The following is an 18,615-nucleotide window of genomic DNA, read 5'->3' on the forward strand; positions in this document are numbered from 1 at the left end:
ATTTAATTTCCACCTGAAGCTTTTATAGGATCATGTCTATAGGGAAGTAGGTTCCAATGTGTCCTCAGCTGCGGAAGGAGAGACAGGTGCAGGCTAAAAAAAAGGCTTGTTATAATCACTCCTCTCCAACGCAGCTGGTTTAACAAGAGCAGAGAGGTTTATTTGGACCACACTTGGAAAATGGGAATTTCCATCTTTTTGTTCTCCTCTTAATGTACTGTGCAGAAAGGTCACTTGTTCTGGCAGTGGCTGACACATGACATCTGAGCAGATCCTTAACTACAGTAAATTGCCGTAGTTCAGCAGTATAAATAGCCATAGTAGCACTCGCTAGCCAAGGATTGGCTCCAAAATGCTTTTGATTAATTTCCTGTTACAGGGTTGGTCTTCGAATGCCTCTAGATAACTTCCTGGCAGCACAGTTAAACCCAATTTGCAGAGTGGCATTTCCATAGTTCTTCCTTCGATTCAAATGCCAGCATTTGATGCTTTCCATTTATCATATTTACCCACCTCTGTAGGTGGCCTCATTGGGGGGCTGACTTGAGTTCAATTTGTCCTGACGTAGCACAGATAAACAGCAGTGTTAATTCCTTCCATAATCCATCTGGTCGTTTTCCAGTTGTGTATTTACCAGTCGGTGGAGTCCTCATTTTGTGTGGAAGGACTTCATGTCCTTCTTTTTCTGGCACATAGAGCTGGATGATAAAAAATATCCTGTTCCTTTGCTTCCTAGTTTAAAATGATGGTTCTTAACTTTCATAGCTTTTGTTGTTTAGTTATGATGGCAAGTTTTCAGCAATATTTGCATGGCCAACAAATATTGATTAAAAAATGGATATTCATCTCCACAATATAGTCTACTAAATCCTTAATGATTTTTTTTAAATGTGCAGTAATTTGGACTACAACTGAACTTTTTAATTGTAACATTTTATGATAATTTGACTTAAAATACAATTGTAACGTAAGTGGGATTTCTAGTCATAACACTCATTTACTAGAAGTAGGTGAAGATATATCTGAGTAGTAGAAACCAAAATCTGAATGTTGAACAAAATGTTCTTTTCTACAGATTGTAGTATCAGAATTGTGAGCTTTCTTTTTCTGTCACTTACATGAGTTCTAACTAAACTCAGTGAAGTTATTCTTGAGCTGTCCTGATTTAAAGTGGTAACAGAATCAGACAGTCTTTATTTTTGATGGAAAGCATGTACCATCCTCAGGAGAGCAGCGCCAATGAGTGATCTAGTTTTTGTATCCATGCTGTATTGCTGAGATTTTACATGCAAAACTGCAGGAGCAACAGGAGGTGGAAAAGGACCATTGCTTCAAAAAAATAAGAAAAGCTAGAGGAAATCTTAACAACTTGAAAGCAGAGGGAAAGAAATGCAGTTCAGCTTAAACACCTAAATCAATCTGGTCTCATTCCTGAAAGGCCTCTTATACTGCTATTTTTCAGAGAGAGTGGACAGAGTTCCCAAAACGAGGCACATGTGTAAGCTTTTTTAGACCTGGGGACTCTATCTAGCCTCTAGACCAGTTTCTAGGCGTGCTGTCCCTTTTTAAGTAACTCCCTCAATAGAAAGAAAAAGCACAAACTACAAACAAGCAACAAACCCCTTTTCTCAGTGCTAGGCCTTCTTTCTAAATGCGGCAGACTCTGCACAAGGTGCTTTGCAGCACTGAAAACCCGCATTACTAGTGCCATGCAGATGGGCTCTCTGCTCCCAGCAGCACATCTCGGGCTGCTTGCTTGAAGCCCTGGGCAGTCCCGGTCGCCACACTGAAGCAGGTCAGTGGAGGTGGACCAGAAACAGGATCCCAAATCGGTGGTTTACATCCATCCAGCAGTCCTGGCAACCTATGCTCCCTGGTCTTACTTCCGACTAGGAGTGCAACTTGACTGGCAGAGATATGGGGAAGAGAGGAAAAAGGTGGAAGATAGCATTTGATGCCAGATTTGGGGCCACATAGTTATATTGGGGAGATGGAAAAGTGTTCACATCCTAACCTGCCTGTACTCCATCTGTTTGCAACAAGATACTTGGTCCCTATGTAAGCAGAGGGAAAAGGGTTTTTTTTTTTTTTTTTTTTTTACTGCAGTCATGTAGATTTTGAAAGGAGGAAACCAAGCAAGCTAAAATTAAATATAATTTTTCTTTTTCCCCATAGACTCAGTCTGGATGGATGCCAAACCACATTTCAGAGGGGTGAGAAAGGCCCAACATCTGCTTTTGGTGTAACTGTTTGTATCTTCACTCTAGGAAAATTAGGTTTGAAATAATCTCAAATTGTCTGACACCTGTATCCTATTAGAAGTGACACATGGAAACACCTTCAGCGTACTGAATTCAGCACCATGTCAACAGTTTAAAATTAACAGGAAAAATTGGTAAAATCATTGCTTCCCAGTTTCTGCTGAAACAGATCTTGTGTCATTTCACAAGACCATACTGCAAACTTGATCCATAGAAGTAATGGGGTTTGAACCAGTAGTTATAACATAGTTTGTGTCCTTAGCTATAGCTGGAATTAAATCAAGTGCACACCTTAAGATGACCAGTGTTTTGTATTTTGAGCCAAGGCTCGCCAGAGACACACCTAAGGATTGATTGCCAGCAAGCAAGCATCTAGGACATGTAATGACTTCCGTGACAGTTATTCTGAAGTTCAGGTCTGAACCCAAAGTTCAACAATTTTCAGCTTATTAAAATAATGAGCAGGTCATACCTGATTTGTCTCAAGAAAGTGACTCAATTTTCTGCTACAGAATCTAAATTCTTGTGTCGTAAAGGTTTGCTATTTTTTGGGGACACAGAAAATCCAAAAGACTTCTGAAGTCATTCATCTGTTCTGTTGCATCAACAGCTCACTTCCTGCCGTGCAGCGTTACTCGCAGACTCCAATGTGCTATCTCCAACTCACTTTCTTTTCCTCCCAAGCACCGTGTCTCACACTTGTGATTATTCTCCACAGATTTCCATAAGCTTCTATAACAATTCTCAACTTGTAGTGGACACATCAGTTTTCCTTAAATTATTTGAGTTCAAAGGGGCTTCTCCATTGCTGAGAGTTTAGGCAACCAAGGTGTGTGAACGTGTCCCTTTTTTGGCATGTATGTACTAGTTTATTTTAAACTCCCTCCCCAAATCTATAAAAGCTCCCATGTGCAAATTACTTTCTTTTAGGAACATATCTGGTGACCTTTTGCCAGGTGAGATACTGACAATAAGATTCAAGTTCTTTTGAGAAAGGACATTCATTAAAATTCATTAAAATGTTATGACTTTCATAAAAATTATACTGCCTAAAAGATACACTATCTATTACAAAAATATGTCTAATATGTCTTCCCATTCATCTTTGAACACATAGTCTTTTTTTTTTTTTTTAGGAAATTTGGATGCATTTTTTTGAGACATTAAATGTTTTTAAGTGTCGTTTGAGAACAAGGGGAAGAGTTTTCTTCTTACATAGTATGGTTTTTCAACAGTTCTGCATTTTCAATGAACAATGTCTAGAGTCAAAACACAGGAAGAACACTGACCTTCATTATCCTTTTCCTTATGGTCCTGCCAATCCTAAGACATTATATGAGCAGTTATTTCGTCATTGAAATAGCTGTAACAAGCAAAATGGATAGCTACATAAACACAGACAGGTAAAAACATTTTAAGACTTAGAAAACAGCAAATTAACCTTTGGAAATTTAAGCAAACAGCCAGTAGCAAGGTTTGTCAGTTGTTTGAAACAGGACAGCACTGGAGGACAGGGAAGAACTGCGCTGGCCGACGGAGGCTCTGCAGTAGGCCTGGTAACACGTAAAATCACTGGCATCATGTCAGTGTTACTCAGTTCAGTTTAGTGCTTTCATCTCCTTTCTTTTTCTTCTCTGTCTTTTTTTTTTTTTTTTTTGGCCTAGTCAAAAGATAATAACAATAAAAAGCACAAATGCTCAATAAACTCCTATTATAGGTAATCTGCTGTCAGTATGTAAGCAAAGTTCAAACTCATGCAAAAACAGGCAGAAAACTAAAAATATGTGCAAGCAAACTAAATTTCAACACAAATTACAGCATGCTAATGAAAAATATGTAAAAAGTAGAAAATGGGGTAACAAAGGAAAGCAAAAGTAATAACATTGAGCCACTTACTAGGAGTAGTAAAACATTCAGGACTCCATAAAAAGAAGAAAGTGTCAATACAATCTTTAGGCCCAAGACTACCCAAATGAGTTTCCTGTATGGAATGGTAGTGGTGACACTAAACAGAGGATAATCTGTACTATTTTGCATGCATCTATAGCTGAAAAATATCAGGGAGAACTTGGAGAAAACCCAAGCCTAGCTGGGGTGGAATTTATTCTAGGGGAACAGTTGCAGTGCCACAGCGTGATTTTGGAACAGCTTAATGGAAACTGATCCCAGTGTCTTAGGTCTGAAACTCTCAGCTTAAGAGAGCAAACTATGAATAGCCTTGAAAGCTTCCCAAGAAAGAATATAATAAAGTGCTATAAGTGAAATGTGTGTTGTATATTAGAGGGGAAAAAAAGCAATGTGAAATTGAATGAAGGAAGCTTATGGCTACCTGTTGGAAACAGCCTTCTGAAGAGAGTGCTAATCACAGGGCGCTCCCCTAAAAGGTTGTTGCAAATCACATTATTGAGTTATTAAACAACAGCAACACTTTGAATGGAACAATATAGGGTAGACAGTAGTTCTTCATTAGGAATGTCCGATTAGATTTCTCTTTTTAAAGTATCTTTTGTCTATTACTGAAATAGATGAGAGAAAATAAGAGTGCCTGGTACACAGCTGCTGTACTTCAGGTTTACAAAAAAATGACAAGGTGCCAACATGAATTTAATACGGCTGCAATACTGCTTTTCCTGTATTTCAGTCATGTTACAGCTGAGATTCAACTGGAATATAGTCGGCGAGTCCTGCTATCTGGATGTGCCAATACTGATCCCATTCAAATATCAGTATAAGTTATCCTCCTCCTCATGAGCAGCTTGGCTTCTGCAAGATACTTCAGCTGCTGGCAAAGAACCTCCCACACATCCCACAATCTGTTTATCCAAACTGAGACCTATATAAAGAACAGAATCAACAGATACATATTTTTAAATGTAAACACAGGCTGTGAAATTCCAAATAAACTCCAGCACAGCCTCCTCAAATATCCCAACTCCCTTTGAACTTCTAGAAGTTAGTTTTTCATTGGTAATTTTGATTTCAAATTCATGAGCCCTCTTCAAAGTCAAGTTTTTGCCCTCCAAAAATAGCCAGTCTTGGTTATTCTCGGTTGGGACTTGCTATTACATTTGACAAATGTGAAACAAAATAACAGGTAATAAATTCAGCAAAAAATCACATACTTGGCCCTGAGGAAGTACACTATTCTTTTAAAGAGGGGCAATGCAGTCTTATAACAGCATTTGTGACTTCCTTTCAGGACAAAAATAAACGAAGGACCTGTTTATCCTTCCCTGGAGAAAAAAATGTTCAGGTTAATAAAAATGTAACTTCCAGCATCTGCCTGATTAGCGGCTGATAAGATCATGTAATCTGACCAGGAACAATTTAGGGACTGTGTTGTGAGAAAGGAAAATTTACTAGTAAGAAATTTGCATATGGGAAGTACCAGCTTCAGTTACTTTCATTAGCCATACTGACTTTCTTCATGCCTTAAAAATTAATTAATTAATTAGTTAATTAAAACATAAAGCAAACATACAGAGAAGGAATATGGAAGCAAATCCAGAGAGAAGAGGTCAGGGGAATCAAGTAGATTAGTCACTGGCATCTTGCCTTTGGGATCTGGGTCCTTCTGAAATGTTTTCACAGTTCAGTTGTTAAGTACAACCAAGATTTAAAACCCTTCTGTCATGGCAGCAACCACAGAATCATTTCATGGAGGCTGAGGCCTGACCAAATCTGAAAATGAAGCGCCCCGTTTCCCCTCCTTCCCTCTAAACAAATGAGGGTGTATGAGCAGCAGGCATATCTTTCAAGCCACATTTCAGGTGTTTTCTTCAGATTAATGAAGATGTTTTTTCATTGTTTGTTTCTGTAGTTCACTGCACTTCATTCCTAAGAAACACTCTGCTAGCCACGTACCCTTTCTATTTCACCACAACAGAGCAGTTCCCACTGGAAACCTGCGCAAAGGCGTGGGATCCTTTTCTTATTGCTGTAAGCCAGCAAAGCTCTGATCTGCAGGTCTCAATGAAGCTTTTGATTAAGCTGTATCAGTTTGTGCTGCTGAAAATCTGCTCCTGTACGTGAAATGATTTATGGAAAGCTACAGGAAAAATGCAGATTTTGCTCCTTATATCACTGCCACTTACTTTAAAGACAGGATGCACTTACATACGGTGGGCATATTGTCCTGTCCCTAAAGAAAGGACAACTGAGAGAGGGTTATAAAATAGATACAGCAATGCTAGGTGAAGTCAGAGCCAAAGCACCTTCCATTTTGAAATGAAAGTCAATGTGATACTATTATATACAATAACATTTAAAAATCCATAATGCTCTTCCCAAGATGAATTTCTCTCATGCATTTTTAAAAGCTTTGCACTTCCTGTAGGTGTTAGCAACACAATCATTCACAAATAGAAGAGCACAGTGAGAAACAGAAGGTAATGAGCTTAAAGGCAGCCAGGTATGACACATCACAGAGGTCGGGACAGGTCCAGGCATCAAGTATGCACACGTAGCGAGTCACGGCGCAGGATCCAAGATACCACCTGCTGAATGGAAGGATGCCAAAAAGCTCTTTTAAGTCGTAAACAGAATTTTATGCTTAGGGAGAGGAATTGAGGAAAAGGAATCCACTTCCTCTGGAAATACTTGTTAATAGCAAGTCCTATAAAGTTATATTCATCTATGGTGCCTACTATAATGTATTACCAACAGGTTAAACAAATTACTGGATACTGGTACTCTTGGATATCTACAAAAGCAAGCTATGAATTTTGTTGATTTGTTGTGTAATAGTCTTGCATTTATCTCTCAGCTCTGGAAATTGGTCAGGAAACAATGCTGATGAGGGACTGATTTGATCAGCATTATATGGCCAGATTATAACATTTATTTCAGTTTCCAGAAGGCACATGACAAAGCTCCACACATGGAAGGGGAGAGATGTATTACTCTGCATCAAAAACTGAATAGGAGACCAAAACCAAAATTAGATGCAAATATTAATTTCATAATGGTATAAGGTGAAGATCTAACTGCCTTGCAATTCTTTACCAAACTCTATGTTACTTAAAATACTTATTAATAATTTAGTTTAAGCAATGAATTAGCCCAGCCTTTGGAGGAACTGGTCTTAAGGGTTATAAGTACTAGTGAGGACTGGAAGGAATTTCAGAAAGACCTAACGTGTCTACAGAAGAGCTACAACCTTTCAGTAAGTGCTCTACAGCAATATCCTGGTTGTTAATTTAGAAACTTCCAAGATGTCTTTTGCTTTTATCATCACACAGTCCATTTACTGCCTTGCTTAAGCCTAAAGTTATATTGTACTTAAAAAACAAAACAATCTCTCCTTCCGTTCCCAAAAAACGGGCACTGCAACATAGTATCAGAACTGAAAAAACAGGATAAAACAACTGATGCTGAGCTCTCCCATAGCCAGTGTCACACTGATATCAGTGCCCGAGTTAGCTGCTGGCGTTTGTTTGCCTCATGTCTCCTTTTGTGCATGTTTGTGTTGTAAATGTTATTGCTCTTCAAAAATGATACAAACTGTTGCTTTTTTTTTCTAACTTCTAAAAAAAAAAGCAGCTCTACTATATCGTGGAAAACCAGATGAGAAACCTGCTGTACCAGGAAATTCACTGGCTTGCTGCCCGGCCCCTGCCACTCTTGCTAGGGTCCCTCGCACTCCCTGGAGGTGCAGGATGGCAGCCCGAGAGAATCGCTCAGCTGCCGCCCCGCTGCCACCTGGCTGCCCCAGGGTCCTGCGCCTTTTCTCCCTCATACCCGGACGCGCGTCCATCACGGGAGCCCGAGGCAGTCACCCACCAGACACGTCCAGCTGCGCGGTAACGACTGCTGCTGGGTTCTCCCCATCGTCAGGTGGGCAGCTATTACACCATCAAAAAAATCAGCTGCCCTCCCCACAGCAGAGTAGATATCCGTGCTGCATGCACTTCTGGTGACATGACAAGAGAGAGACTGGAGTCTGAGAGCTCCCCGTGTCTCATTAATAGGTAAGTTATACACATCCAGATATGCAGTATCCCTTTTATAGAAAGGAATATGCTATATATTTGCCGAAGGCATGTGCTGCACTATATACTATGCTTCTGACAGGCTCCTACGATGTGACCTTGCATGTCAATTCTTGGCTGAATGCATGTGTTTCCATGGGCAGTTCTAAAGGACTGAAAATGCCTGTTTAAAACAGAAATACTGGCTGATTCAGAAAATCACCAGAGAAAACATCACAGCTGTCTTTCACTGATGTGCATAATAAATGTGCATGGCCATTCTAAAGAAATTTCAAGCCTACTTATATTTGTTGTTACTATAAAATAGACTCTCACTTCTAATTTATTGGTTTAACTTGAAATATACTTCTAAGGTCAAAGTCATCTTAAATGCTGTAAAACCTAGCATTGATCATTTTCTCTCTTCAGCCATGTTAACTACCTCATACATCAAAACTGCCTTTTAAATTTATCCACAGAAGTCCCAAATGCATAAAAACACAACTTAGAAAAAGAACTTTCTGAAAGAGTGAGACCTTCTGCCAAACTGAAACAAGTTTCCTCCTCCCTGGTGCCATCATTCTTTCTGATTTATGGAAATGTTATTCACTTCCTCTTACTAAAAATTCATTAAATTTGAAAAATAAAAGGGTTGTTCACTTTAAACTTTTGATGGAAAATGTTTATGACAACACAATTGTGGAGCAAGATGTAAGCAGACCAAAATATAATAATAATGGACATTTTCAACATTATTCATTTGACTTACTGTTCTTAATTTGTTTTCTGAAAGGCTCAAATTAAAACAACCAATCTTGACTTCAGCAGTTCAATAAACTCTCAGTGTTGCTCAGAGCAATGCCAGTTTGAATTCATGAAATTGGAATTTTAAGACCGATTCCCAAGTTCCTTCAGAGAACAAGAATGTCTGAGAATAGGTATGCTTTACCAGCCAAGTGCACACTTAGTTTTCACAGAATATATTCAGTGTGCATTTGTCTGGCATAAGTTACTCAGCAATTTTGAGAAACTTGACCACAATGTGTTATCACCAGTGGAGATTTTTCTCCACTGAACATGCAAATGCAAATTTTTTCTGAGAAAATGTGGTTTTGTTGCTTTCAGATTCAATTTGAGGACAGATTGCTTACACACTGACAATATGACCAAATATTGATGTTTACGTTATTTGGATTGCAATCCCATAACATATTGCATCTATCAAACAATTACCTTGTCACTAGCTCTTTAGAGTCTAGAAATATGTATATGTACAAGCAGCTCTGTCGATGCTTGTCATTCCCCACACGAATAACTTGCAGCTGGGAAACTAATAACCTAATTTGTACCTTGTTGGGCAACAAGATGCTCTGACAATTCATTGTACAATGGAAATCCAGACTTCCAAAAAGTATTTTTGCCTGCTTCCAGAAGATTTTTATTGCATGCTAAACCAGGGACTGAACATATACTGTTGAAATAATTCTGAGTTTTGCTACTGACTTCAGTTCAAGCAGGACTGAACTTAAATTAGCACATAACCAGCTGTTTAGGTAAGTCTCTTGCCCCAGCTGGCCAAAGCCCTTTGTATATATAGGTAAAGCCCTGTCTTTACTCAGGGCCTGGTATTCCTAAATGGCATAGATTATTGTAATGTTCAAAAGACGCTCAGGAAAAAGACTTACAGATGTTAAAAGAAAACAACCATTTTCTTTAGCTTCTAAGGAGAACAAGAAAAAGTGCATCTTCTTTTTGTCCCATGTCTCTCTCCTTCTGCAACACATTCTTAACCAACAGTTTGGTGTATATGCTGATTACTGTTTTTTCTGTGTGTGTCTGCACTCCTAGCACAGATTAGAAGCAGAAGCCTCAAAAGATTTCTGTACAGGACATATCAAAAGATTTGAATATGAATTAAGAGAAAATTGTCCACTCAGGGGCTAAAATTCCAAAATTTTCACTTAAATTCAGTCAAAACTGTTCATCTAAACTGTTAATACATTCAAATGGTACCCCCAAACCATCCCATGGCAGAGAGCAAGCACTCTTAAAGGTTTTTTGATAATTTTGAGGACTGTAATTCAGCACTATCACTGGCACTCTTTAGCAGTACCACAGACAGAATTATATAGTTTCAATTTATATATACCTTGGTCCTGGCCCAAAGTGCTTAACCACATGATTAAATTTAAGCATACTTGTAGACCTTCTGAAGCCAATGCAATTACTGGAAGAAATATTCTACTGCGAGATCCATCCCCTACATCTCTATTTTCTTCTCTTTGCTTTCTCTAACCTAAAGGACTAGACACCTTATTCTTCCTGAAATAAAAGGGCTAATTTTTACTATGGTCACGTAAAAATCACATCCTTATCATCAAAATAAAATTTTCAAATAGCTGAACACAAGAAGCACATTGATTGCTTGAAACCTATTCCTTCACTTATACTTTGTCTTTTTTTAAACAACTGTTTGGAACAAGGATTTTGTTTCTCAGTAACCCTATGAAGTAGCTGGCATTAACTTCGCATTCTGAAATTCTAATAGTAAGAATAACAGCTTTGCAAGATTTATAAAGCAGAAATACTGTTTTACTTTGTTCATTACCACACCAAGATCATTTTACTAGTGACTTACCCAAATTTGGATACTGGAGAGCATGGCGGCCTGTTAAGTTTGCTAACTGCTATTTACAAGAGAGAGTGAAGGAACACAGAGTGCTTCTGTCAGTCCTCATAACAATAATGGTTTCTACCATTGCAGCAATTCTACTAGATTGATTTTAGATGTACTTTCAAATGCAATCAGTTAAAACCTGCTCCAGAGTCAACTTTGTCTCCAGTAGCTTGTCAGATTGCATAGGGAGATAATGGATTGACATTATTACTTATCTTGGCCAAAGGCTGTTGGTACAGTGTTCAAGGTCATTCATGGCTTACCTCTGCGTCCGTGGGGTGATGTACAGGCTTGTTCAGCCACACTGATGGGCTCATTGGTCTTGTAAGGCAGTGACCAATGTTGAGCAGCTGGCTGAAAAGCTGTTTGATCTTCCCACTTCTTTGCAGGCAAAAACACATTACTGGGGAAAGAAAAAAAAGCAAAACACTATTGAAAAGATTTATCAGCAAATGTATTAGGGCCATGCTTGACCTCCGTATCTTCCCTTGCTCCCGAAAGGTAGCACATGTAAGGTATTTCCTGTCTTTTATATTACTGACTGGAATGCATCACGAAGTCCAAATTTGCAACCTGCTGTCTTAGTCATTAAGCATAACTTTGTCTCTTGATTAGAGCTGCAGCCAACTGTTCACTGTTGTAATGCATATTTTTTAAATCATCATTGCCCTCTCCCCCCGTAACAAATAAATAAAAGCCCAGCCAGGCCACAAGTTGAAACTCACTCATCAGCTGAAACTGCTGTCTCTTACAGTATCTTATTTCTGCATCAGCACATCACACACTGCTCTAGGCCACCAAAACATTAGACACAGAGTAAACAGCCTCCAACTATTATTCAAGGGCCAGATTCAAAAGTTACTGAACAATAATTAAAAGCGTCTCCTAGATTTCAAGAGAGTTGATCAGCCCAAAAACTTGTCTCACTTGTCTGCATGAAAGTTGCAGTTTATAGGCTGGGACTTCATTCTAAATTCACTCATCTGTCAAGAATATGCATTCATTATGATGTTTATACCATTTTTTCAAACCGAGGTCTACTCTTCTGATGCTGCAGAGACATGTCACAAATTATGAATTTAAGCTATTGTATTATTTTCTCCCATTGTTGTATTTTGCAATATTGATCACAAAACAGTTACTTAGTATTTTAACCTCTGACCATCTTTAAGGTCAACTGAAAACAATTTACAAGGATAGTAAAATGCATATATACTGAAATATCAGCCCTGTTATGTTTTGATTCCAGTAGACAGTATAGAGTTACTACTTATGCTCTCACTCCGCTAACGATTGTTACAAGATTGATCCAAAAATACCTTATTGCAAGGTATTCTTATATGCTTTAAGTTAACTGTTTTGATCACTGGTTCATGTTGGTAGCGACTGAAAGATCACAGTAGTAACTGTCTGATGGGCTGGAGTTACCAGTTTGGTTTGCAAAATATGCATAGTTAATAAATGTCTTTAAAATGAAGGAAACCCCTAGAATGCCCATCATATTTATAATAATGTCTTCTGCAGTAGTAAGCCTAGGTGAGAAACAAGAACCAAAACAGGCACGCAGGCCAAACTGATAGTTAATCTGAAAACTAGGCTGGCAAGAGGAATCTCACCCTGGTAGCGCGCACCTTCTGGTTGAGGAGGAAAAACCAGAAAGCAAGCTATGGGGCTGCTCCTCCATTCCAATAATAAAGGTGGATTCCACGAGGAGCAAAGCTTACAGAACTTGATTTCCTATCCATTTTTGCCCTCTGTCCCCTAAATCTCCTTCCCAGTGCAGTACCGCAGCCATCTGCTGCTCTTCCCCTGCAACAGCCAACGCTGCTACCACGTGCAGTAGTTAGCCTGGAGGCAGGGGGACAACGGTCAGCCCAGCCAGCTTCTGTCAAACAGCCCAGCTACCTGATGGGCTCTCGCTGGGCTTCTGCCAGCGCGCGCGCTAATGTGAATCTCTTCTTCTCTCCCACTCCCAGCGCTCATAGACCTGATAGGCAATTAAGGTGATTAAATCCTGTCTCAAATTTGGTTGAAATTGCTGAGACACTTCCAAGGTTATTAAGGGGAAACTGGCAGGCAGATTGGGAGGCGGACTGCACAAGGCTCCCTCACTAGGTTAAAAACAACCCATTCCTCTCAGTCAACACCAATATTCATACTCCCTCAATTTGAATTAAAGGAATTTTCAACCATGTTACCCTAGAATTCAGCAATACTTTGAAATTGTAAGGTAATCTGATATTTTTTGGTATACTAATTCGACATCAGTCATTAAAAGCAAGTTGAAGGACCTAAAGCTTAAATCCTTCCAGTCGTCTGCAAATGCAGCTGTGTCATTTATCTGTGTTCCCTCTTGTAACTCAGAAACAAGCTGCATTATTTTTATTTATTTGAATTTACAGGACAGAGAAATCTAACAGAATCATCTTAGTCATATTAACATTCCAAAAGATAAGAAATCTGCCAGTTTTCTCTTTCAGTCAGAAATGTTGGTCTGAAGGGAGGAAAACCACTGAATTCAATTCTTCTACAAAAGCAGGAGTTTCAGTTTTTCCCTTTTAGGAGAAGTTGCATGATCACAGGCATCAGTCAACTTTTTGAAAGAAAAGGATTTAATATTAGAACTGTTTTTGCCCAAGGACTTCACCAAGAGGCAGCAGGCTTTAATGGAAAGTGTCCGGACATGCAATGCAGCTCTGAGGCTCTCTGTTTCTGGCCTTTCCTGACCATACCCATTTACCCTTTTTGTTGTGAGCTGCTCAGTCCCTCAGCTGTAGGCTGCAGGCTGAGAACCTAAATTATTCTCTTGGGAATTACCTCCCCTGAAGCTTGAAGAAATTAGTTGTCTCTCATTTAGCTCTTTTAGCCATGGATTTTCTCATTAATTTTAAGCAGACAGTAAACAGTTTGATCATTTTGGAGAAGTTTTCCTAGTGAGAACTACAAATGTCTTTAAAGCAAGAAGATCCTTGGGAAGAGGCATTTTCCTCTGATTCAGTTCATTAAAAATTGTCTGAATACAACCAAAAGAACCATAAAGCTGGCTTGACTGACAGTTTACTAACAGAAATTATTTAGCTACTTTACAATTTACAGAAATTTACGTTCCCACCATTCACGAGTTACTTACAAAGCTTTACGTCTGGTTAAAAACAAAAACAAAAAACCCCGCATCTCCAACACATGGCAAGTCATCATCATCCTTCCATACTAGAAATACTGTTTCTAGTATATTAATCACAGTAGTTACAGAACTGGGTGGGCAGGCTGGAGATTGGGCATTCGGCTCTAGAATTGGCAACAGATGCCTTCTTAGGGTCCCTTGGGTATTTATATGATTTGATTGATTTTTTTTTAGTTGTAAAGTAAAACCAAATCATGTGTCCTTTTCTTTAATACCCCTTTCATTGTCTGTGAATTACATCTCTTTTGGGGTTGCAAATGACAATCTTAAATTTCACATCCAAATGGGATTTGAAACACCACACAAGATGCGTATTTAACGCTTTACATTACTACATCTAATTTAAGCATGCAAGCTTACACACTCCAGAGATTGTATCAAAGCCTTCACTTGCAGTAAGCAGCAGCAAGACCCGTTCACTGAAATGGAAAATATCGTTTTTCCCTGCTTGGAGGCTGATTGACCAAATTTCCAAATGTCAAATCTCAAGCACAGGCATTAGTCATCTTTTTGTCATTTTAGGTAAATTAACTGTGCCATTCATAACCCTGCTAATCACAGCCACCTTCTCAAAATATAGTTTCGATAGGTCATGGTATAATGCAGACACAAATCTTTAACTATTTACCCAGCATTCTTAAGTTACAAACTGACATTACAAAATATCCTAAAGCAAAGGGATAATGATCACATTTCAAATCCGTGCCTCTCAGTTTTGACCATCTCTGTGAATGATCAAACAAACTTCATGATCACTTGCAAATTACAGCCCAAAATTTACAGTTGTTACCTGATGGATAGCCAAAGAGCAGAGGGAGGCATGCAATTTAACCCAGCAGTGTCCAGGCCTCTTTAGGAACAGGCAGAGCTACAAAAAACTATACCCATTAATTAAAAAAGTGATTTAGATGTAAGCAAATGTCACTCCACATAAACAACTTCTGATGGACAAGATGGATGACTAAAAAAAAAAAAAAAAAAAAAGGCAGTTTGACAAGACTGAATCAATGATGCCAGTTAGAAGTGAGAGGAGGAGGTCAACAGAAGAGGAAATCTGTGAAGGATAACCAAAGTTATTTTATTTATTTTGTTTATGCAGGCCTTACAGACCCCACTGACATTTCTGTGCAATTTTAGTTAAAAATCAAGATACGTTTAAAAAATATTAAGTGATTTATGGGAACTTGGATGGTAATGTCAAGGTAGAATAAAGATATTTTACTATCTTATGTATTTTTGTGTAACTTGGAGCAAAAGAAATGAGTATCTTCTACAATTTGCATAAATTATATAAATTACTCAGTGTCCACAAACTAAAGCAAATCTGATAAAGGGAAAACTAATCCTATTTTTCCTTTCATTGAAAGAAATATGACCTTGCTGAGGGAAAAATAAGACTGATGCACTGAAAATCATTATTATGAAAAGGACTGCTGGTCAAATTGCAAATAATGGCACGATTCAGTCCACTCCCTTTAACTATGAGATTGGCACTGTTTAAATTCACAGCTTTTCAGAAGGATGTAGCCTGCTGCCTATTCATCTTTGCTACCATCTAAAGAATTAAGAGGGTGGCTGGTGATGAAGAACAAATTAATCATGTTTATTGTGACAACCACRACTGTTATAAAACAGATACTCTTACAACACATGCTAACCTCCCCACACACTTTTTTTTCCCCTGTTCAAAACCTGTTGAACATTCAGTTCAAGTCCCCTGAGACATAAGTCCAGAATACCATTGATTCCAGGAAGAAATTCCCATTTCAGATACTTGTAATAGAAGTAATACAAATACCATACCAGTTGCGTTTCTGAGTCTAGACCTACTGTTGTTCTCAAATCTGAAGTTATAATGTTATTTCTTATAAATGGCTTTGAACTGTCTTCAGGAATAACCAGCTGTGTAGAAAAATAACTAACAAAGATATTTATCTTTGATTTACTTCTATATTTACTTCTTATCTGGAAATTTACTCTTTAAGGTGGCAGTGGTTGAGGACAGGGAGTAATGGGGAAGCTTCTGAACCAAGGTCAGCTCAGAGATGGTCAATATGAAGTTATTGTCAAAGCTAGTATTTACAGTTTTCAAGTGTGCTTAACAAAGACCGCGAAGGGAACGTCTGCACAATAATGTGGACTGACCAAAGCAGGAAGGCTTTGAACTAGGAAGAGTTCGTGACACACAAACTCTTGCCTTGAAAGCAGTTCACTGCTGCACGTTGTAAAGTGTTAGCTGCCTTCACCCACAAGGACGGTAGCAGAAGAACGGCTGTAGCACGCCTTACCTCCGCTGGCCCTGCAGAGCACCGCGTGAAGCCTAGCCTAGAGGGCACGCTACCGCACACCCCACCCGCCCCGCTCCTCGGCTCTTTATGACACTAAGCCATGATCTCCCGCTCTGGGCTAGGCAGTCACATTCCTATTAAATCACTATTGCCCCACAGATACATCACAATAACATCAAAGTTCCTCAAGCAGAGCAGCCCCATCATAGCTAAGATAAATGGCTAAACTATCATCTGGCATCACTCAATCTAGGTCACAAAAGAACAGTTATAGACAATTTTTTCAGTCTTTTCACACTCCCATATATTACATTACCTAGAGGCTAAAAAGCAAATAGCTGTGCTACCCACATGCATTGGCATATTCTAACATTTAAGAAATGTTGACAATTTAATATTGACTGCTGTAGTGGGTCATTTTGAAAAGACCTTCCACAGTCATTACATGATAATAAAAACAATTTGTCTGCCCTGGGCTTCAGTCATCTCAGGCAGTTAAGCGAATACAAAGTTTGGGAAGGAGAAAGCCAGGTCACCACAGAAAAACAGATGCTGTAAACTGAGCTGAACTCTCAAGACTAATTCACATCTAAGTTACACTGGCATCGCAATTCATGGTGAACACGCAGTCCCGTGCAGAAGAGTCGGCTGTACTGGGTAAATGTCAGGAATCAGGATTCCTAAATATTCTTCCCCTGCCCTATTGATGAAATTGCTGTCACCACATCTCTTTTATAACTAAAAATATAGTCTGTCTTCATTTGTTGCCATGCACTATTAATGAGAGGCTGTCCTAAGCTCACAGGGTCCATCATGAAACAACCATGACAGCTGCAGTCTTGCAGGAAAATGCAAGGAGGGTAACAATGTTACTCTGTCATTTGCTCCTTTACGACTGTCAGAGGGCCAACTGCATTTTATGCATCAGACATCCGAATTGCTGTAACACTCAAACGGAGATTACAAACAGCTTTCTTGGAGCAAAATGGACACTACAGCTCTGTTGAGGACTCATGGGGATGGGGACAAGGGTGAAAAGAAGGACTGGAGGAGAAGTCTGAAAATCTTTCCTAAATCCATCCATAGGCTTTATGCCAGGAACTATATTAAATTCAAATTCTCTGCTGATAGTAGTGAAAATATTGCCTTCAGGCAAACTTCTTACAGAAAAAGAATGCTTCACCCAGCAAGGTCTTCCCCGGCTAAATGTTTTAGACGTAATTTGTTGCTGAAGGTATTATAGAGGAATCAGTCTGACAGTCAGAATACTGGAAAACAACAAAGTTTTGAAGCAAGACCACTGAAGAAAAATATCTCTAAATGTTAAAGCCAAATTATTCTCCCTTGCATAAAAAAGCTGGTCTTTATCTAAAGTAAATATTTGAATCATCTGAGCCACACACTGTAGCCACAACTCATTAGGTATCTACTAATTACAGTTTTCAACAATGCCATGCAGTGACACTAGGCAGCCCTAGATGAATTGACTTAGTTTTACAACCAAAGAGCCTGAGAAACCCTTGGGTTCTTTTCCACAGTCAGCAGCTTCCATAAAGGGCCCTCTTCATTAATTACAACCACATCTTGCCCTTTTTTATATATAAGAAACACTGCAATCCTTATAAAAACTATAAAATAGCCAATGTCCTTTAGGGATGCTATTAATCAAGGCATTCTTGCATATTTTCCCTTCACAACTGCCTTGCCTAGATTTCACTGCAACAGTTCACTGGTTTTTAACTAAAAGCAGAATGGCAATGTGCAGCCATACCAGCAGGCCTGGGATTTTGATTTCAATGCAGGAAATGTTTAGCTGTGATCACACTTGCAAGGAGGAGATTCTGAAGTGTTTGCAGGCATTATTGGCAATATAATGATAAGTTCGACAAAAAGGATTGAAAATAGCTGCTTAATTCTGAAAGCAACTTTCACATTGTTTCTTTTCTCCCTCTCCACTCCAAGACAAGCAGGAAAGAAGCTGGATTCTTTTGCACTGTCCCAAACCAGCTGTATTTCTTTAAGAAATGAGACAAAATTCCTGGGCAGTACAAAAAAGGTGGGAGGAATGAGAGAGAAATTATTAATGGTTCACAGCGAAAAGAGTAGACTGCATCAAGAGAGGTTTTTTAGAGTCAGTCCTAGCTTCAGGACTATTAAATATTTTTATAAATGCCCTACATGATGGAATAGAAAGCATGCCTCTTAAATTTGAGGACAACATGAAATCTGGGAGGAA

This window comes from Apteryx rowi, unplaced genomic scaffold (genome assembly GCF_003343035.1).
Source record: "Apteryx rowi isolate R43461 unplaced genomic scaffold, aptRow1 scaffold_55, whole genome shotgun sequence".
In the NCBI taxonomy this organism is placed as follows: Eukaryota; Metazoa; Chordata; class Aves; order Apterygiformes; family Apterygidae; genus Apteryx; species Apteryx rowi.